Source organism: Copidosoma floridanum, unplaced genomic scaffold, assembly GCF_036245765.1.
Source record: "Copidosoma floridanum isolate Cflo_tuat_1 unplaced genomic scaffold, Cflo_Japanese_pri ptg000030l, whole genome shotgun sequence".
Lineage (NCBI taxonomy): Eukaryota > Metazoa > Arthropoda > Insecta > Hymenoptera > Encyrtidae > Copidosoma > Copidosoma floridanum.
This window is the reverse complement of record NW_028321907.1, coordinates 26,019,250-26,043,380: the sequence shown is the minus strand read 5'-3', so window position 1 is coordinate 26,043,380 and position 24,131 is coordinate 26,019,250. Positions and strand designations below refer to the sequence as shown.

General features: G+C 37.8%; 1 protein-coding gene across 1 annotated transcript in view; it reads left to right on the top strand.

Annotated features, from left to right (window-relative positions):
- The window catches only part of ec (ubiquitin specific peptidase echinus), a 209,987-nt gene that overhangs the window by 36,978 nt on the left and 148,878 nt on the right, over positions 1-24,131 (top strand). The gene's annotated exons all lie outside the window — the stretch shown is intronic.

The following is a 24,131-nucleotide window of genomic DNA, read 5'->3' as shown; positions in this document are numbered from 1 at the left end:
TAGAATGCATTTGAACCAGTGATTATTAAGAAGATGGCTCGTTTTGATGCTATCAGGCACACTTGATTTTTACCATTACTCACAAACAAATTTTTAAGTTTTGCTAAGCTTTGGCAAAAGTTCATGTTTTTCTTAACGGTACACAAACATGGGTAATGAGAAAATTTAAATCTTCGGTTTGAGCTGAATTAATATTGACAAATTTAGACAATGTTCACTAAAATCTTGTGACACTGATGGCCCAAGTTTGGCTTAACTAATACAATAAAAAAAAAAAATATTAGAAAATTCAAATTAAAAAAATGTTTTAACAATCATTACTTTCATAATATACGAGTAATTTGCACATGTAACTTAAAGAAGAAAAGCCATTCAAATGAGCATCTCGAAGTGCAGGGGCTTTATTTTAAGAAAGTTAAAAGGTGCATTTTTCACTGTTCGCGCATGTGCAGAAACCAATATTTAACTTCTGCACATGTGCAGATGACCAAAATACGTTTAAAAGTGGACGCTTGACTTTTCCAAGATAAAGCCCCAGCTGCTCAGATACCACATGCGAGACAAGCACGCTTAAGGAGGTTTGGGAGTATCATTCAGAGAGGCGAGGAACGGGAAGTCCCCCCTGCCCGCGCAGCTGGGCCCCTTTTACCACACACCTCCTCTTGCACTCTACAAACTTTAAACTGTACGACTGTAATTGATTATATTTTTGAAAAATGCTTGGCAAGGTTTGATTTTTTTTGTCGAGCATCTTTCTTTTGTACCAAGGTATCAATGAAAATTTTTTTTTATTCAAAAACATTTAGAACATACCTTAATTTCAATTAAAAGGAAAACCTAACCTTTTTCTCTCGTAAGAGATCGTGTTAAACTATCAATATGTAAAAATTTTTTTCTCGAAAATTTCTTCTGGTGAAAAATCTGAAAAATTCATGTCCACTCCTAATATGCTTCAATATAACATACATTGTTTTGGCAAGTTTCTCTATTTCAAATTTTTCTTTCAAATCTTCTTAACTACTCGGCTACTATGAGATGGCACGTACAAAATTACGAATCACCTACATGTCCTATACTACTATGATAGTTTTTGTAAAAACATTTTTATGTAAATGCATTCAGTTAAAACTAATTATGTGTGAAGCAATAAAAAGTACGTATAACATTGGCAAATTTAAGGACGTCTGATAGTTTTTCCGGGGGGTTGTGAGTGGCTATGCCGGGGCTTCGATAAGACAACGTATTGAAGTGAGTTGTACTAATCGTGCCTCGAAAACGACAACCCACAGCATCACAGTTTGTTTAACTGTGCCCAACTCGTTAGTGCTCAAAGATTAAACCATTAAATGTTATGAAAAAATTAAGATACATACTTTAAAGCAGCTAGTTTCCGATGGTTCGTGGAAAAACTTGAAAACACGTTATGAAACAAAAGAAAGTGTTATGAATTTTCAACAAACAAAATTTTTTTCACAGTGTAACGTACGGTAGTATAGGTGAGACTCTACGCTCCCTCTCCTCAAACCTCATAACGAGGGGCCCTAGGGCCAAGGGAAGGGAAGAGCGAGCAAGGAGAGAGTCTATTCGGGGGGTACACGACGAGCCTTTGAAGGGAACACACGCGCTACCTTGCCTATGATTTCGGTATCTTGAATAAAGCTCTTGAGGGAATCTGTGTTAATCATTCTCGCGAAGCACCTCCTTACCAATATCTTCTCTACGTAACAGTTTTGGTGCTAAGTGTGGGGTACGGTAAGAGTCAGAATTTTTTTGTTTACTTTCATTTTACGCGTTTCAAAAAAAATTCCACCGAGAAGCACACATAGTGCAGTGCCGCGAGAACGCAACGATTTGAAATCAAGAAGCCAAGGATCCAACCAGAGGCAAGAGTACCAGTTTACAAGCAGAGGTTACAGCAGCCCGGAAGCCAACAGGACTAGGGTACCCATCGCTGATAATCACAAAATCAAGGGGACAAAGGACGAGGAAAATAGTCTCCAAAATCTTATTTCTATTGATGTGCATATCGACTAGCACGTCAGTACATATTTATAAAATTAATTGTATCCCTTACTCCCAAGGCAAAATAGGAGAGGCACTAATTAGGTAGAGATAAGAGCGTTAGATTCTTATTCTTTTATTCTTGATGTATATATTATTCATCCGACATATTTATATATATATTATATAAATAAACTTATTATTTCGTCCGCTCCCCCTTTTAGTGCTTTTTCTAAAAAGCAAAACATAAATCACGCGATGAATTAGATTTAAAACGCATTGGATTAGTAGAATATTTGTTGGGAAAACGACTCACGTGAAAAAAGAATTCGAGAACAGGGGGAAAAATCAGTGACTCATAACGCAAAAACTCGACGAGTTGGTCGAAAATAGGAAACAGCAGAGACCAGAGGGGAGAAAAAACATCCTCTTAAGGAGAGGATAAGTGCTATAAATTCGAGCAAGCACGGAAAGTAGGGAAACTCTCTCACCCGTCTGTTCCCTCTCAATCTGCTGCAGCTAGGTGAAAGGGACCAAATATTAGGACCTGAACATAACATATATCGTATCGAGAGCTGGTAGAGGGATCCTCAGCATTATCTCTTCCGAAATAACAAACCCACGCGTCTACACTCACTCGGAGCCTACCACAGTGACTCAGAGTGAGCCGAATTTTTCAAATAAGAACAGGGTGTGTTGTGTGAGCAAAACAGATACACTTAAGAAAACCAAAACCATAGACACAAAAAACGTCTGGAAATAATAATTCGCACCCACATCGGCTAAATTATTTACCACTATTTTTACTGTTATCATTTTTTTTAACGAAAACAAACGACAGATACCCCCAAAAAGATATTTCTCCCCATTTACGACCACAAAAATAAATCACAAAATTAAAGAAAGCAAGTGCAAGATGAATACCGCTCTTTTACTTTCTCGTCCCACCCCTTATTATTCTTTCGTCCGATTATTATTAGGCCGCGACACAAGTAATTAAACGCAGGCAAAGCGCGAGGAGATTAAATGGAACAGACGTTGGAATTAGAGCTGAAACCAGAGGGGTGTGAGGAACTTGACGCTCTAGACGAGAAAACCAAGGCGATAGTAATGGGCCTGTTTTCAAAGATTAAGGCAAAGTTAAAGAAAGTGGAGGAAACGGATGCACAACGCAGAACGGTCACAAAGACTGTCCGAAGTTTATCACCGGAAAAGATAAATCCCAAAGGTATGTTTCGTGACACAGAAACAAACACGGGACTTGTAAACAGAGGGGCCGGTCCTCTTTCGGGCGAACGAGTCATCGAGCAAAGCGTGAGAAGAACCGAGGAAATATGCGAAGCTCGAGCAGACAGAACGAATACGCGGGAGACACGATGAGGCATACCAGAGAGACAAGGGTGGCCGAATTTTACTGCAACTGGCTTCAAATATAAAGAGCCTGGGAATCCCAGGATAAGGGATTTGCACAATCAACAGCTACTGGACAATATAAAAACGATGAGCGATGAACTGGGAAGGAGGAAAGAAGTCGCGTTCACAACAGCGATACCACAACCGAATAGTAACTATACGAACCGAGTCGATTATGAGGCAAATAGGGATAGAATATGGGGTGACACAGACCACACTAGACCCCAATTCACGGACTACACACAAGCGACAAACAGCTATAATCACTCACGCAGACCACACAATGCGCAGCATAACATTCTGCCCTCGCTCGGTCATATGGCGAGCAACATCCCGTTTTTTGATGGTGATCCAATCAATCTGCCGCTATTCGAGAGGATGGTGAGGATGACCGCACAAATGGTGGGTCCGGATAACGAACTTTTTTTCCTCGGCACGCTTGTGAGCAGACTGAAAGGAAAAGCGGCCGAAGATTTTGCGCCCAGACTGGCTCAATTTGGGACAGTGCAGGAATTTCTTCGGTAACTATCGAGGAGATACGGCAGCATCAACAACGCAGACACGCTGATGGCACAGCTGAAAATAATCAGGCAGCAAAGCCGAGAATCAATAGAGGACTACAGCGGAAGAGTACAAGGACTGTACAATAGGCTAACGATGCTGCATGACTCGAACCCAAACTTACTGCCTATCCAAAAACAAGTGCTGAAGGAAAGCGTGGAAGCAGAGACAGTGAAACAATTTACTTATGGTCTACATCCAACGTACGGAAGTAAGATCACATGCTTGAACCCGAGGACCCTCTGCGAAGCAATCATAGAGGCGCTGAAAATAGAAAGCTACCTTAGTCTGTGGCATGCAATACCAGTAAGTGCACTGCCAACATATAATACGCAACCGAGACGGGACCACGAGTAAATCTAGCAAGCAAGGAAGAAAAAAGGACGGAGATTACTAATAGGGCACAAGGGGCAGCAGCGAGTGAAAAATGCTGTATATACTGCGACGGCCGAACCAGACACTCAGTCGAGGAATGCCGAAGATTGATGGCTTTGATAAATGACAGGAAAACGTCAAGAGATAACGGGAGGGAACCAAAAGGAAACTGCAACTATTGTCAGAGACCAGGACACTACGCGAGGGACAGCCGCTCACGTAAGCAAGACAGAAAGGAGGAGGAGAGACAGCGTAACAAAGGGTATAACCAACCCGTAGAAAATACCAATATCAACAGAAACGCCTATAATTTTGGGGGCAGAAATGATAAGTACAATAATTACAATAATTACAACAATTATAACAAAGGCTATAACAATGGCATATCGGAGCCGTACAACAGAAATGATAACTACGACAACAGAAACAACAATTACAACACTGGAAATAACGGAAACAGCGATCACAACAATAGGAATACCAATTATTATGATAGGAATGATTACAATAACTACAATCCCACGGGCAGTAAGACCTGGGCCACCACAAGATAAGGGCCCACCGCAGTAAAGAAACATCGAATACGGCCCTAATAATAGGAGAGACGGATCGGCTGCTTTAAACTCGCAAGATGTTCGGCATGATCCCCAAACGCCGAGCATGAACTAGAGAGAGAGAGAGAGACGGAAAAAAGCGTGTCCGGCGAAGAAGAAGGTGCGAGAGAAAAGCCGCAAAAGACGAAGCAAGAAGCAGTAGAGGCGGAGATGCACAACAGTCCAAATACTAACGCAGTGGAGGAAAAAATAGAAAGTAATAAGGCAGAATGCGAAAATACTCCTAGACAACAGGGGGGGGGGGCAAATGTACAAGAAGAGGGAGGAGAGCCTGCAAAAAGAGTAATCGGACAAGGGTGTCGGACGCACATGTAAATAATGATGAACCCAAGCTTTTAGAGCACGACGAAGAAATAGAGCAGCTTCCTAAAATGATTATAAAACTCGTCAGAACAGGGCATATGCCACCATTGGTTCAGTTACAAGGACCACAGCTAAAGAATGTAAAGGCGACTTTTTATGCAGATACTGGTGCAGAGATTTCGATTATAAAGGTTAATTTTCTAAGCACTGACACGCTCATAGACAGTAGGTATCGAGTAGCTATTATCGGCGTGACTCATGGCGCATGCAAAACATTGGGCACAGTACAAGCTCAGTTGCACGGATAAGAGTGCACATTACATGTCGCCCCCCATGACTTCCCAATTGACACGGAAGGAATCATAGGGTGGGATACTTTTAAGCGATATCGGGTCCAGATAAGCGCCACCAAGAATATGATTAAATTAGAAGATGTAGAGATACCACTGTTAAAGCCGGAGTGTTTTAAAATTTCTGCAAGATCGAAACAAATTATTTATGTGCGAGTAAAAAATGGTAGAAATAAAGCAGAAAATGGCTGGATATCCCTCCAAGAAATGGAGGAGGGAATATTATTTGGCAACTTTATAGCGAGTAATATTAACGGGAAAATAGTTGCAGAATGTATTAATATGAGTGATGAGACAAGATATGTGCCTGCTCTGGAAGTAGAGCTGCTAAGTTACGAAGAAATTTATCGGAAGCACTCAGACGTTGACAGAGACAACGTCGAAAGCTTGGGGGAAGCGGTAATAAGGTTATTTAACGAAGAAATGGGAAGTGATGAAGAAAAAACAGAAAATTTTACAAAAGACGAAGAAGAGTTAGAGAAACTGAAACGGGTGGACAGAATAATGCAACTCGTAGATACAGCCGGTTGCAACGATGAAGAAATAGAGCATGTGAGAGGACTAATCGAGTCAAACCCCTACGTATTTGACCTTGACAGAGAGCCTCTGAAAGCCACGCATCTTGTCAAATACCGGATAAAGACGACAACAAATAAACCAATAGTTGCAAAGAGATACAGATACCCACCGTCGATCAGAGACCGAATGAGGACAGAACTAGAGAAAATGCTAGAGCACGGGATAGTGGAACCATCTACCTCCCCGTATAGCTCAAACACTTGGATGGTAGCAAAACAACCGGCGCCAAACAACGAAAATAGAGTGACGAAAAAAAAGGTTGTCACAGATTTTTGTCTGCTTAACGAAGTCACGGTGGGATCGTGCTATCCATTCCCATTTCAAAGTGATATTTTAGAAAACCTGGCATCTTCGCGCTACATTACAGTAGTCGATCTCAAGTCAGGATTTTTTCAAATTGAAGTACACGAAGATGACGCGAACAAAACGGCATTTTCGGGGTCGGACGGGCATATCCCACACAAAAGAATGCCCATGGGGTGTAAAGACTCGTCGAACACATTTTTAAGGGCAATCGCGCTAGCACTTGCAGGCTTGCAAGATCATGAGGATGAAGTGTATCTCAATGACATTATGGCTTTTGCAACCAATCTTGAAGAGCATGGGGAACGATTTACAAAATTATTGAAACGGTTGGCGGATGCAAACTTGACAATCGAACCCAAGAAGTGTCAATTTTTGAAGAGGGAAGCAAAGGTATTGGGCCATATCGTAGGTAATAGAAAAATAAAGACCAATCCTAAGAGGATCGAAGCAGCCAAAAAATACCCACGTCCAACAAATGCAAAACAGGTAGAACAATTTTTGGAATTTTCCGGATATTATAGGCGATTCGTAAAAGGCTATGCGAAGATCGCCCGACCCCTATCTATGCTATTAAAGAAGGGTACAAAATTTACGTGGAGTGACAGCGAAGATAACGCATTCAAAACTCTTATTGAAATACTGCGTAGCGGACCACCGCTCGTTGCCCCAGACTTAAAAAAACCCTTTATCGTCAAGACAGACGCGTCAGATTACGCGATTCGAGCGATCCATAGTCAGGGAGGGATCGGAAAAGATAGACCGTGTGAGTATGCGTCTCGCTGCCTTAAGGAGAGTGAACTTTGCTACCCGACATACGACAAAGAGTTATTGGCGATCGTATTTGCAAATGAGCAATTCAGACCATATTTATACGGGCGCAAATTTACGGTGATTACAGACCACGAGCCGCTGAAGCACTTTCACTCATCTAAAAAATCAGACATTCGTTTTAACAGGCTGAAAGCGGAACTGAGAGGATATGATTTCGAAGTTGTATACCACCCTGGCGTAAACAACGGACCACAAGACACATTATCACGAAACCCAACACTAAAAGAGGGGGAAGTAATCCCGAACGGCCACGCCAAGAGCTATACTAGCAAGCAGATGAACAAGAGAATAAAGAACTGGCCGATAGTGACGGACCACCGGCGCGCATATTTAAAGTACGGGCAACTCATAAGAAAAGAATTGAAGGCAACCCAAAAAAAAAAAAAAAATCTGTGGCACCAACCCAGAAAACTCCAACGGTATAACACGAAAAAGAGCACGATATCGTGGCGAGGATAGCGAAAAAGGTTCAGATATGAGTACAGAAGGTCAAAAAAATGGCGATGCAGACTCTGAATCAGAGGAGCCTAACGAAAATAATTCGCCACTGCAGCAAGTACTAAGGAATCAAAACAAGGGAAAAGTACGAGAGGTTGCAGAAAAAGGAGAATTAATTTTGCAGGGGACAGCAGACTGAAAATTAGGCTACATCAAGAAAGAGCCAGGCTTTCGAAAGGGAATAACTGCTACAAATACGCCAGAAAAACTAGCACAAAGAGAAAAATTACGAAAGGCACGCAAACGATAACTTAACACTTTACATAGACAGAAACCACGCCTTTTAACTACACAACTGACGATGAATCCGTCAAAAAAAATAATAATAGCTAATTGTGACACACCATTACATGACGTTACCAGCAAAAATCAGGAAGCATTTACAGAGGAACAGGAAACTACTACAGAAGGGAAAAAAAAAAACATAAAACAAGCGAAGGAACTTGCAACAAATGAACAAGAAGAGCCTAACAAACATGATTTATTAGAGGGAAGGTTGGAAGAATTACGGGCTCTAGTAATGATAGACATTAAAAAGCGAGACGTAGAAGGCAGACCGGAAATGAGGATAGATATGTGGGAACCTAGTGAGATACTAACAACAAAGAAAGCAGCGTTACACACGTCAGCAGACGAAAACAAAAACACACATGACGGGGAAAACATGGTCCAGTCTGAGGAAAGTGAGAACGCAGTACGAGACGAACGCAATGATCACTTAAAAGTCGTATCCCCAGATCAATGATTAGATTATTTAAGGGACAAAATAAGAAGAGAAGCTTGTGAATGCGCACAACCTCGTAGCACCCTGACAAAAGTATCAGAAATACCACCCGATCCACCCGGAAACTGTTTATTCCACAGGCTTATATGGTTATACGAACTCGACATCTCAACTGCCGAGTTACGAACGATTCTGCAGAATTCTAATTTATTACAAAAATGCAAAGAGCCGGAAGAAACGAAAGAAATTTTGGAGTCACAAACAAGGTATGGGAACAGCGATTGTACTTATCTGTTCTCTCAAGAATTAAAGAAAAATATTTGTGTACATTTTGCACTAACCAATGGAAATTATATTACACTCATTACATTGCTACAACAAACGGTGAATTTAGCCATTTACATCTAGAAGGCGTAGGTGAAAATGTATATTACACGCCTCTTATACAAGTTTCTAGCTCGATAAATACAGAACATGAGTCAGGGACAGAGAAACAAAAAGACCGTAGCAGTAGTGAAGGAAGCGAGAAGCGTAAGCATGGGTCCAAACTAGACAAGAGAGTACACAGAGGCAAGCGAGGGAAAGAGGACAAAAGTCATTCAGAAAAGGGGCAAGACACTTCCGAAAGTGCAGCGGATACAAGTAAGCATACGAAAGAACGGGGAGAGCAAGCAAGCAGCGATGATGACAGCAATGAAAGTACAGTAGAGGAAGAAGGAGAGCAAGCCAACGAGTTGAATGACGCGCTATGCGAAACAGAGAGCAAGGACGAAGCCAACACAGTCATACACTCACCATCGATGGAAAAACATAGAGTGTGCAGAAACGCCTACCAACGGCGAAGAAACGGTAAGAGCGATAACAGATAAGTTTATAGTGTACTTTGGGCCGCCGGAACATTTATTATCGGACCGAAGCACACACTTCATGAATAAGAGCATGGACGAACTTGCAAGGCTGTTTAAAATAGACAAAATGGGTAGCACAGCGTTCCACCCACAAACAAACGGCGCCATCGAAAGAATGCACCATACTCTTACGGAATACATCAAGGCACATGTAGAACAAAATGATCACTGTGACGAACATTTACCTATGTGCATGCACTTATACAATACCACGGACCATCAGAGTACGGGATACTCACCACACGAATCAGTTTTCGGACAAAAAGCTAGAACACCATCTAGTTTCAGACTGCCACCTAAGGGCTAAACTTCGGATGAATATTTCAAAGAGTTAGTTGAGACCCTGACAGAGATGAGAACCATCGCAGCAATGAAGCAAGTTCAGGCGAAATACCGATCAAAGTATTACTATGACCGCCAACTGAATACAAGATATTTCTTAAAGGAAGAAATAGTTTACGTGCTGAAAGAGCCATGAAAGGGCAAATATGATTCGCAATACGAGGGCCCATATGAAATAACAGGCATTGATTACATTAACAAAAATGTAAAACTACAGAGAGGTGACCAGATAAGAGTATCCCACGTAAATAAGATCTAAAAAACATGTATGGCTAATGCACCACAAGAGAATGCTAACAATGTGAAGCGCACGAAAGAACCTCCTCAAACATCTGATTGTACGTAAAATTTTCGCGGCCCCCGGACGCACCGCGAACTACATATATACGTATATTGGACTCCGACTCGCAAGCTCACAGGGAAAAAAATATAACGGGGAGGCACGCATGAACAAAGCATTAATAACATTAATCAATAGTAGAACTTGCATTACATGAATTGAAAAAAAAAACAAAGCAAATAAAGGGCGCGTGTGGCACTCTCTAATAAGGAAACATACTCCAATAAGCGTAGAATTAATTCATAGGACAAATGTACATATTATAGATGGTACAACAGAAAAAGTTATGTATACGTATAGGCTGAGATAAACATGTAAATTTAAATAAATATATGCGAGAGGTACGAAAAAAAATTAATGTTAAATTAGCAAACGAAAAAAGTATGAACAAATAACAATTTTTTTGTGCCCCATTGACATCATTATTGTATGGAAAAAACGAGACGATTGCAATCACATAAGCTGTTACTCAAATAACGATATTGCGCAGCAGTGTACGCAAACTGCCCTTTTTTTGAAAAAATAAAATTGCATCCATAAGGACCGCACACGGAAATTCTACTGGCGCAAAAAGCAAAAAATCATGTTGTGACTCAAGTAGAGTTGGAACTCAGCTTTGAGAACTCAGTCAGCCACACAATCATCTTAGAAAGTACACTTTCTCTAGATATTAGAGAAGGGAAAAAAATAGCGAAAAAGCAGCCAACTAAATCAGCAAATACGTCTACGGCGTCGAGAGTGGAAGTCGACGAAAAAGAATATCCTTATAATTTCTTCCCTAAAACTGACCCCATAAGAAAAAAGAGAGGAAGAGTATGAGGTAAACATTATACAAGAAAAAGTATGGATGAAAAATACTTTAAAAAAAACCAAGTACAAGTAGCACTCCGGGAGTGCAGGCAGAAGTGAAAACTTGAACTTATGGCGCGTTGGGCACTTTTTTGGGTGAGCATTTTTAGGTGCGCTCGCGACATCAGAAATTGTACATAAAAAAATAAAGATAAAAAACTCTCAATCTCGTCTGTCGCGAGGGCACGAACGAATGCCCATGCAAAAACTGCGTATCAGCGTTGGTCTGAGCATTATTCTACGCTCACAGTTCATGCTTGATCGCACATAGCGCCACTGACTGGATCCCACCGAGAACTACTTCGCGCGAGAATTTGAATTCAAAATCGTATGATTTTTTCAACAGACAGTAGGCGCGGAAATTCAGATTCGAAAGAATTCTTGGTATACTATTTATGTATGTAATCATGTGGCGTCTCACATCTCTCGCGCTTCAGGCTCTACTCGCCAGGTGGCCAAGCCCTTGATATTCGCTCCCGTAAAGCGGCGGAATTCTTGCACGATTCATATATAAGCGCGATCGAGTCACTTTAAGCCCACACCTCGTCTGTGTCTAAGGCAGGGAGCACGTCATCAGCCTTACTGATGAGTCCTGGCGTGCTCTCGGGACGAAACACCTTTTTTCTCTCTTATAGACGACCTCTTGATCTCTATAATCACACAACATTATCCAATATTTTTAGGCATTAATTAGCCAATACATACAAAGATTTCTTTCTAATTTAAATTTCTGTGCCTACTGTCTGCTGAAAAAATCATACGATTTTGAATTTGAATTCTCGCGCCAAATAGTTCGCGGTGAGATCCAGGCAGCGGCGCTATGTGCGATCAAGCATGAACTGTGAGTGTGGAATAATGCTCAGACTCAGACCAAGAGACCAACGCTGCTGCGTACAGCATGTAGCGCTCTCGCATACCTATAGGTATACATATATACTAGTAGCTAAGCTCTGAGTATACATATAGGTATGTAATCTCGTCTGTCGTGAGAGCACGAACGAATGCCCATGCAAAGAGCGCGTACAATATACACATATATTATAAGAATACACGCGGAGTATATCTGTGTAAAATCTCGTCTGTCGCGAGAACGGCTGAAAATGCTCACCCACAAAAGTGCCCAACGTGCCATAAGAAGTTTTCACTTCAAAAATGTACGATACAGGTCAAAACTTAAATGCGGAATACACCGCCATAAAATGATTTTTTTTTATTCATACCTCCAAGCTTGTCTCGACCAAAAAAAATTCAAGTGAAATGTAAGGTAACCAATCGTCAAACTATCTGACTCTACAGTGTTCTTGAATTTGTTATATGATCCCACAGGCAAAATGGGGCGCATAATATCATAACCAACTATTCAAAAGCTTAATAAGCGACTCACATGTGCACGTAGAGCTGATGCGAAATAAGGGATACCGTAATGAAACATATTTACGATTGAGAATTTTTTTTTACTAAGGAAAAAATACCCACATTGACAAAAACACTAAAATAAATTACAATAATTATACAAAAAAGGTAAAGAAAGAGAATTAAAAGATATACGTTCATTATTATATACTCTAAATGTAAGGGGAGAGCCACACTCGCAGCTCAACGCTAACCGAATAAAGGAGAAATATAAGAGAAAGGTTAAGTTACATACGGTAATACATTTAAATAAATAGCTATTGATGGGATATAAATTGTGTTAGGACAAGTATTTACCACAGGTCTAAAGTACGGACTCATAGGCAGGAACCAGGGTTGGCAACTAATAGCTAACAGCTTTATACATTACAGGGTTAATAAATCCGGCATGGGGCTTTTTTTATGTATAAATGCCTTCTTCATCGGGGGGCCCTACTACTAATATGTTACAGGATGTTTACACGTAAACAAAGAGCTCAAGAGGAAGCACGAGAATTGTCAGTAATCGAAGCCGCGCTGACAGTAGAACTCGGAGCAGAAAGGCTACTGCAATCCTCTAGACGGATACTAGAATTGCCGGTGACCGTGACACAAAATTAAAATTCGTGAGCCTCGAGGATGGATCCAAAAAGATTTTTTTTTGTTTTCTTGAATACTATCATAAGAAGGTTGCACGAAATTTTTTTTTGTAAATAAACACATGTGAAAGTAAAAATTAAAACTACATTGTAAAACAAAATTTAATGTAAAGTAGTATTAAGCAAATGCCCACCTCATTACAATTTTGTACATAATTGTAATACAAGGCAAAGCGCATACACAAACAATATTGTAATACACTTGACACACGATGAGAAGAAATTGAATAATTGAAAGAGCTAAAATATTATTGTATAAAGAACAGCGGTTCTTTACAGTTGAATGGAAGGATGAGTGCGAAAGATTAAGCTACATAAACAACACAGGAACAGAATAAAACACACACACACATACACGCTCTTGTATTCACTGAAATTTCCAGTGTACGTTGAAGCGTTCACCCAAGTTGAGATTTTGTATCCATGTACCATGATACAATGATACGTTAATAAATTTATTAATACACGGGAAGTTTTTAGAAAGGGTTTGACTTTTCAATAAGTTGCAAGGTACAGAGTTTTAATGATGCGTTTGTGTAACCAGGAACGTTTGATACTCACGACCATATGATACGAGCCACATTACCTGTAATGTGTCAACTTATAAATTTCCTACACGGTACCTTAAATTTCACCGAGATTTTGGATGCATCCTGCGTCGTACATCGAAAATCTCGGTGTACGCTGTGTTGTACATCGAGAATTTCGATGTACGATATATTTACACGCAAAGTAACTGTGCACACACACCTTAATTTTTTATTATGAGTGTACGTTAAAAATAACGTGTCATACATCATACTTTATTGTTCATACATGCTTATTGACGATGCTCTTTTATTTTCATCCAAGTTTTTAGTGCTTGCATGTGAGGACAGTAATTATTTAGGACAATAATCCTCCGTGTACGGTAGTATAGGTGAGACTCTATGCTCCCTCTCCTCAAACCTCATAACGAGGGGCCCTAGGGCCAAGGGAAGGGAAGAGCGAGCAAAGAGAGAGTCTATTCGGGGAGTACATGACAAGCCTTTAAAGGGAACACACGCGCTACCTTGCCTATGATTTCGGTATCTTGAATAAAGCTCTTGAAGGAATCTATGTTGATCATTCTCGCGAAGCACCTCCTTACCAATATCTTCCCTACGTAACAACAGCATTATAGTTTGAAGTCTTGAGAAGGGCTGTATCAAGTTTCAGATCATAGTTTTAAGTTTGACAAATTCTAGACGTAATTTTATAAAGACGTCTTGCTCCGTGTGAAAAAACCAGCTGATAGCAAACGATGCTTTGTTCTCTCCCATACATTTAGCATAAGACCTGCTCGTGACTTTGTTTACAATTTACATTTGCACGGATATTTCTTCCAAATGCCTGATAAGGTGCATATTCTTTGATACATGAGTCTTTCTTAGAAGTTAAGTCATTCATCTGAACTTTTTCCTTATCCTGAATACATCTCTTACCTCGAAATGTGTGCAAAAAAGGCTAAATACTCGCTCTCGCCCAGAAGAGCAATGTTATAGATGATGCGATTTCAGGAATATTTTTTTCAAAAACCTTACCTAACATGATTAAAACGTTTATAGTAGATCAAATTCTCGACGCTACCCTAAGAAAATGTTATATTACATTTAACTAATTTTAACTGAATACATTTGTATAAAATGTTTTTAGAAAAATTATGAAGTAAACTTTAAAATAGGAAATTTTATAGAAAAGAAATATCACGATAACTGCCTTAAGCGTGATTGTGTCGCATTCAGAATCTCAGTGGCTAAGGCTGCGTATACATGGAGTCTTGAACTTCCAGGACCAGCCATAAGCCCATGTGAGTGAAATTGAGAAGCAAGAACATATTACTCTCTTTCTCGCACTTACACGGACATATGGGCTGGTCCTAGAAGTTCAAGACTCCATGTATACGCAGCCTAGGGCTCAAGCCTATCACTCGTCCAGCTTCACAAAAGTTCAATTTTCGACATGTATTATCTTAATAATAATTGTGAAAATATTTTTAAACTTAAGGTTTTGACCAATTTTTACTATTTTATTAGTATTATTTATTGTATAATATATAATACAGTATATATTACGTTAGTGTATAACATAGAATTTATTACGAGGTATGTCTGGAAAGTATCTGGCCTACCCAGTTTTGGCTAAGAGGATCTTCACGTACTCCCACCGCTATCGGAACTTTCCATTGGAAAAGTTTCGAAGCCAATCAGAGCAGAGCTACAGCATGAGTGTAGGAGAAGACTTTTTTCTCCTGTGAATAATAATGCAAGCGCCTATCCCCACACAGCCCGGGGCACTTACTGGTCGCCTTGATTATTTATTATACAATCAATAAAGAATTTTACGTTGAAGTTTTAAAACGTTTGCGTGAAGCATTGAAAAGAAAACACCAGAATTTTTGTATTTAATTCTTTGGCATTTGCTATATAAATGTTATATACAAATATATACCACTTAGAATTCGATCAACACATTTTAATTTTTTATAATCAAAAATTTTCATTTTCTTGTTGTTGAGTGGAAACAACTCATATTCACCAATCAATTTATCATCGATGTCATCAGTTTCAGTTACACGATCGAAGTCCTTATGAGTAACGGGAGAACTTTCTTCAATAGAAACAGCTGTTTTAAATTGCTTAATTCATTTTTGTTAATTATTTTTTGACTTCTTAGATCGCCAGGCTGGAACATTAGTCAAAACATTGATTAAAGCAGTATTAAAGTCCTTATCTGTGACAGATAAATAACATTGCTGCCTGCGTTCCTTAACTAAACCTGAAAATAGTAAAAACATTCAAGTCAAGTTCAAAATCCAAACAGATTGAAATAATAATGAAAATTTGTCTTTCAAACCTTCAGCTTATGAGTACGAATGAGTTGTTTTTATTGCTAGTTATTCTTTTACTTTTTTTATTGCTAAGAATCGTAGAGCAAGTACTTTACAAAAAAACATTTTTGAACCTATTTACAAAAGTTTTAGTAACAACTAAGGATGGATTATTACAAGTTTGAAGTAAGTTTTTCCGTAAAAAAAAAAAAAACAACAATAACTTCATGTTAATATTTAAAAATAATTTATTGTACAATACTTAATAAGTGCATATACGTACATCTCTATAAAGATTTTCTATGAAGTTTTTCTGTAATTCATCATCAAACTTTTCCCAATCTTCAACTTCAAGTAACGGCAAATTAAAATTATAAGCTTTTCCAAGATCTTGACAATTTAATCTATGGATGCATTGGTTTTAGTAATCAGAAGTGTTGATTTTTCGAATTTCATGACCTTGCACATACATTAAGCTCAAAAATATATCATTCTGAACTACCTTGATATCCTGTATAGTAGTTTATTTGTAAAAAAATTCCAGATGTAGTTTAGTTTTTTTTTATAACTTAAACTCAATTCATAATATTATAGGCTTACTCAAAATTACCTGGAGTGTTTAACTACCAGCTGGTGCACTCAATTAAACTTTATATAGCTTTATTTTTTTTGTTTTGCGAAGATTGGGCTAAAGCATCACTCATTTTATGCTGTACTCCCATCACAATTTCAGATTTCTTATTGTTTAAAAGAAAATAATCTAAAAAAGACGTATTACATTTAGCATCTAGACCTACTACGACGATTTGAATTTGAAAAATTACATTGATAAAATAAAAAGAAATGGATATAAATGAAATACCTGGTTTTCCAGAACTCACTGCTTTTCTCAAATCATTGAAGCTATATATTAGTTGTAATTATCCAAGCCTTCCCATTTCTCTGCTTTCAGCATCATAAAACTACCCAATTGTAAGTTATTTATAGAATTCGATAAAAAAAATTTTTTACCGACATGAACATGTGTATTTGCACCCGCAAATACCTATAAGTACTTATAAAATGATTTCCTCTATAAGTTTATATAAGTATTACGTCATAGACAGATATTAGATCTTATTATATTTCACCCGGAAAAAATTACGAAACAAAGTACTACTATTAATTTCTACAAAAATATCTATAAAACCTTATAAAATGCTGAAACTTATAGGTTTTAATAGAAAAGCTTTTATAAGGTTTAGAGTGAATATTTCGTTCATAAGGATTTAGAAGTGCTATGATCATTTTCACAAGTTATAATATTTTATAGTTATAAAAGTATAAAACTTTATATGTTTTCTATCGTGCTTATTTAATATTTTTATACTAGAATTTTGTGAATGGATTTAAGAGTGTTTTCTAAGTCCGTTTATAATTATACATGAGACTTTTTCCCCTATTTTTTTATCTATGAATTCTTATAGAATGCTGTAACGTAGAGAGTTCTGTAGAGATGCTCTTACAAGAATTAGAACGAATACTTCGTGTCGGGGTTTATAAAATCGTAGATGATTCTCATACCTAGTTATCCGATTTTATGCAAATAACACTGTATAATTTTTTTTAGTTGATATAGTAATAAATAATTTTATATTAGAGTTCCATGTCTGAAATTTTGAGCGGACCAACTTTATTTCATAGTTTTATATAGGACTACCCCGAATTACCTTTTTTTCTATAAAATATTATTAAATATTATAACGTAAGGTCTTGAACAAAAATATTTTTAGATGATTTTCACAACTAGTCATGAGACGGCATTTCTATTGTAAATCATTTGGAAAATATCATAGAATAATTCCTAACATACATGGGCATGTGTATTAAAATCTACAAATACTTATAACTACTTATAAAATAGATTTATTTAAAGGTCAATATTAAAATTCCATCATAGAGAGCTGTTCAATTTTCTAAAATTTTTTTCTTTATTTAGGACTTCGATCTAAAAATTAATGGAAGTGTGTACACGAATTGACTAAAAAGAATTTTATGGGAGAGGTACAGCGAAACAATGTATTTTTGTGTTTAGATTGAGAAAGGGATTTTTTCAATTCGGAGAACACACTCTATGAATGAAACCACATACCTCAGAACGTTACATTACAAAGAAATCTGTATTAGTCAAAGAAGTCAATGATTTTCAAAAGAATCGATCACTTAAAATCAATAAAATGGAAAAGAAGAAAAACATGATCATAAAATCAAAATTTTATATCTAAGCGGTGATAAGACGTTGGTTCATAAAAAAAAATGGTAAATAAAGACTGATTGAAATCCATTTGGGTAACCTTGGAATATGAATAAATATATTAATACATACGCATACACGTCCTCATCTATTTATTTTAATTACTATGTAAATGTGTTTTCTGAAAAGAGTTTTCCGACACTTACAAGTTTGAAATGCAAAATTTTCTCAAAAACTTTATTTTTAATGATCAGTTGAATAGAAACAAAGAAAGGAAATTTTATTAAATCAAAATTTTTATTTCCAGTTTTGGTGGTAATTCGACAACAAAAACCTAAAGTAACCAAAAAAATATATATTTGAAATAGTAATCATTTGTCTATCTGGAAAACTGTTTGAAATTCATGAAATTACGCTATTTATCAGATTGTATAATATTATTGTTATAAAATAAAAATTTCATTTCTTCAATCAGAACTTCGATCTAAAAAATTAATGGAAGTTTGTATACCGAATTGATTTAAGTTAATTTTATGTGAGAGGTATAGCAAAACATAGTATTTTTGTGTTTAGATTGGGAAAGAGATTTGTATAATGCGGAGAACAGAGTCTGACAGTAAACCCAGATACCTCAGAATTTTACATTTCAAGGGTATCTGTATTTACTATAAGTAAACACAAATTGAATTAATATGGTCGATTGTAAAATACATAGTTCGCTAAAACAACTGTAAAAACGGAAAAAATTAACGTTTTTGAATACATTAATTACTAAAAATATACTAAATTTAATTAAAACAAAAGAGGAGCTTAAACACAAAATTACGTTTTTAGTAATGATAAGAATTTGGTCAACGAAAAAAAAATTCGAAAAGAGATTTGGATTAAAATCTGTTCAGACAATCTTTAGATATTAATAAATATATTAGTATTTAAGTATACACGCTAACATGCCGTCACGTATTTTTTCCAATTTTCATGTATATATTCGCCTTTTTACGGAAATTTGTGAATTTCGAGGAAATGTTCAATATATGTAAACACGGCGGATAAAACTGATTTTGTCAACCATAAAAAGTCAGTAACTTCCTATTGCATAATGAAGAATCAAATTTGATGTATGCATACCACTAAAAAGAAAATTTACTCATATTTGGTACAGGCGTATAAGGGTAAGAAATTATATCCGAGGAAAGTCACTTGTGTCCGGGTATCGTGCCGATTTCTTTTTGTTTCTGACGCAACTATTAATTACAATTATACCAAGTGTAATTTCATTCATCGACAAATATAACGTGTCGTATACACACAATAAATTTTCAACACTAGACACTATCGTTCATGCACTCACAGAATGTACAAAAAATTAAAAACAAAACAAAACTTATATTAATAAGTGCAACCTCTTCCTCTGACAAATATAACTTATCGAATAGATACAAAAATGTTATTACACATCACTTGACACTATCGTTATACACTTACAGGATATTAAAAAACATAATACAAATCGTATCTTCTGTGCACGACTAGTCGTTTAAGAAACGTAATATGTTCTGACAAGTTAAATGATAGAAAGCCCTGCCGGCTCAGTGTCAGTTACAGCTATAAGCACGTAAAGTACGTATCTAATAGAAAGTGTAACTCCCCCTTTGCCTCTTCGTATAGCAACAGGGGTGTGATGGTGATGGTGATCACGGTAAGCAGCTACTGAGCGCCATGGAGTTCGCCCCCAGAGCTGTTAAAATCTAAAACAAATTTAATGTATTAATTGCGCGTAAAAAATGCTTCAAATAGTTACGTAACAACTTTTTTGCGCGTGCAACTATTAAAGAGTTATAAAGGAAAAACACTTAGGGGCTGCCCCCAAAACTCAGTGGCAAATTTCTATTGATTAATTATGACAACAAATTATATATTATGGATAAAAGGATTGCGCTTAAGCTGCGCGTGCCGCCCCCGAACGAAATGAAAGCTTAAAAACCTTGGATAGTAATTAATGATGCAATTCTGCTTTACGCAATAATTTCAGTTAAACCGCAGCCGACGCGCATGCGCACATCCCCTTGCTCGGTTGCTCCCAGTGAGTGTTGGGATATAGTTCTGGCCAGACTTGGAAATTCTCTAGGACCCAACCTATCTGACGTGGGGAATAACTAATTAAAAAAAAAAAAGTACCGAAGGCAACGCACAAGATTCAAATGAAGACCAATAACACGAGCATCCATCACCTGATGACCCAGTGTGCTTACTGGCCACTCTGTTGAATAAATAATTTTTAATAACACAAGCGCCTATCACCCAATGACACGAAGCGCTAAGTGGCAGCTTGAATAAATAAATAATTATTAATAACACAAGCGCCTGTCACCCAATGACCCAGGGCGCTTACTGGCCAATCTGTTCGATGAAAAATTTTTAATAACACAAGCGCCTGTAACCCAATGACCCAAGGCGCTTACTGGCCACTCTGTTATATGAAGAATTATTGAAATGACACAAGAGCCTATCACCCGATGATAAGGGGCGCTTACTGGCCACTCTGTTGAATAAATAATTATTAATAAATAACACAAGCTCCTATCACCTCATGAACCAGAGTGCTTACTGGCCACTCTGTTGAATAAATGATTATTGAAATAACACAAGTGCCTATCACCTGATGACCCGGGGCGCTTACTGGCCGCTCTGTTCAATAAATAATTATTAAAGTAACACAAGCGCCTATCATCGAATGACCCGGGGTGCTTACTGGCTACTCTGTTAGATAAATAATTATTAAAATAACACAAGAGCCTATCACCTCATGACCCAGGGCGCTAACTAGCCACTCTGTTAAATAAATAACTATTGAAATATCAAAAGCGCCTATCTTCTAATGACCCAAGGCGCTTACTGGCCACTCTATTATATGAATAATTATCAAAATAACACAAGAGCCAATCACCCGATGACCCAGGGCGCTTACTGGCCACTCTGTTAAATAAATAATTATTAATAAATAACACAAGCTCCTATCACCTCATGAACCAGTGTGCTGACTGGCCACTCTGTTAAATAAATGATTATTAAAATAACACAAGTGCCTATCACCTGATGACCCGGGGCGCTTACTGGCCACCTGTTCAATAAATAATTATGAAATCAACACAAGCGCCTATCACCCAATGACACGAAGTTCTTACTGGCTATTCTGTTAGATAAATAATTATTAAAATAACACAAGAGCCTATCACCTCATGACCCAGGGCGCTAACTGGCCACTCTGTTAAATAAATAACTATTAAAATATCAAAAGCGCCTATCTTCCAATGACCTAAGGCGCTTACTGGCAACTCTGTTAGATAAATAATTATTAAAATGACACAAGTGCCTATCACCTCATGAACCAGGGCGCTTACTGGCCACTCTGTTAAATAATTAACTATTAAAATAACAAAAGCGCCTAGCTTCCAATGACCCAAGGCGCTTACTGGCAACTCTGTTACATAAATAATTATTAAAATAACACAAGCACCTATCACCTGATGACCCGGGGCGCTTACTAGCCACTCTGTTCAATAAATAATTATTAATAAATAACACAAGTGCCTATCACCTGATAACCTGAGGCGCTTACTAGCCACATTGTTCGATAAATAATTGTTAAAGTAACACAAGCCCCTATCACCTAATGACACAGGGTTCTTACTGGCTATTCTGTTAGATAAATAATTATTAAAATAACACAAGAGCCTATCACCTCATGACCCAGGGCGCTAACTGGCCAATCTGTTAAATAAATAACTATTAAAATATCGAAAGCGCCTATCTTCCAATGACCCAAGGCGCTTACTGGCCACTCTGTTATATGAATAATTATTAAAATAACACAAGAGCCTATCACCCGATGACCCAGGGCGCTTACTGGCCACTCTATTAAATAAATAATTATTAATAAATAACACAAGCTCCTATCACCTCATGAACAAGTGTGCTGACTAGCCACTCTGTTAAATAAATGATTATTAAGATAACACAAGTGCCTATCACCTGATGACCCGGGACGCTTACTGGCCACTCTGTTCAATAAATAATTATTAAAGTAACACAAGCGCCTATCACCCAATGACACGGGGTTCTTACTGGCTATTCTGTTAGATAAATAATTATTAAAATAACACAAGAGCCTATCACCTCATGACCCAGGGCGCTTACTGGCCACTCTGTTAAATAAATAACTATTAAAATATCGCAAGCGCCTATCTTCCAATGACCCAAGGCGCTTACTGGCAACTCTGTTAGATAAATAATTATTAAAATGACACAAGTGCCTATCACCTTATGAACCAGGACTCTTACTAGCCACTCTGTTAAATAAATAATTATTGAAATAACACAAGTGCCTATCACCTGATAACCTGGGGCGCTTACTGGCCACTTTGTTCGATAAATAATTATTAAAGTAACACAAGCGCCTGTCACCCAATGACCCAGGGCGCTTACTGGCCAGTCTGGTCAATGAAAAATTTTTAATCACACAAGCGCCTATCATCCAATGACCCGGGGCGCTTACTGGCCACTCTGTTAAATAGATAATTATTAATAACACAAGCACCTATCACCCAATAACCTGGGGCGATTACTGGCTACTTTGTTGGATTAATAATTATTAAAATTACACAACTGCCTATCACCTCATGACCAAGGGTGCTTACTGGCCCCTCTGTTAAATGAATAACTATTGAAATAACAAAAGCGCCTATCTTCCAATGACACAAGGCGCTTACTGGCCACTCTGTTATATAATTAATTATTAAAATAACACAAGCGCCTATCACCCGATCACCCGGGGCGCTCACTGGCCAGTCTGTTAAATAAATAATTATTAATAAATAACACGAGCCCCTATCTCCTCATAAACAAAGGCGCTTACTGGCCACTCTGTTCAATCGATTATTATTAAAATAACAGAAGCGCCTATCACCCGATGACGCAAGGCGCTTACTGGCCACTCTGTTATATAAATAATTATTGAAATAACACAAGCGCCTTCCATCCGATCACGCTAAGCGCTCACTGGCCACTCTGTTAAATAAATAATTATTAATAAATAACACAAGCCCCTGTCACCTCATGAACCAGGATGCTTACTGGCCACTCTGTTAAATAAATAATTATTAAATTAACAAAAGCACCTATCACCCAGTAACCCGAGGCGCTTACTGGCCACTCTGTTAAATAATTAACTATTAAAATAACAAAAGCGCCTATCTTCCAATGACCCAAGGCGCTTACTGGCAACTCTGTTATATAAATAATTATTAAAATAACACAAGCGCCTATCACCTAATGACCCGGGGCGCTTACTAGCCACTCTGTTTAATAAATAATTATTAATAAATAACACAAGTGCCTATCACCTGATAACCTGAGGCGCTTACTGGCCACTTTGTTCGATGAATAATTGTGAAAGTAACAGAAGCCCCTATCACCTAATGACACGGGGTTCTTACTGGCTATTCTGTTAGATAAATAATTATTAAAATAACACAAGAGCCTATCACCTCATGACCCAGGGCGCTAACTAGCCACTCTGTTAAATAAATAACTATTGAAATATCAAAAGCGCCTATCTTCCAATGACCCAAGGCGCTTACTGGCCACTCTGTTATATGAATAATTATTAATAAATAACACAAGCTCCTATCACCTCATGAACCAGTGTGCTGACTGGCCACTCTGTTAAATAAATAATTATTAATAAATAACACAAGCTCCTATCACCTCATGAACCAGTGTGCTGACTGGCCACTCTGTTAAATAAATGATTATTAAAATAACACAAGTGCCTATCACCTGATGACCCGGGGCGCTTACTGGCCACCTGTTCAATAAATAATTATGAAATTAACACAAGCGCCTATCACCCAATGACACGAAGTTCTTACTGGCTATTCTGTTAGATAAATAATTATTAAAATAACACAAGAGCCTATCACCTCATGACCCAGGGCGCTAACTGG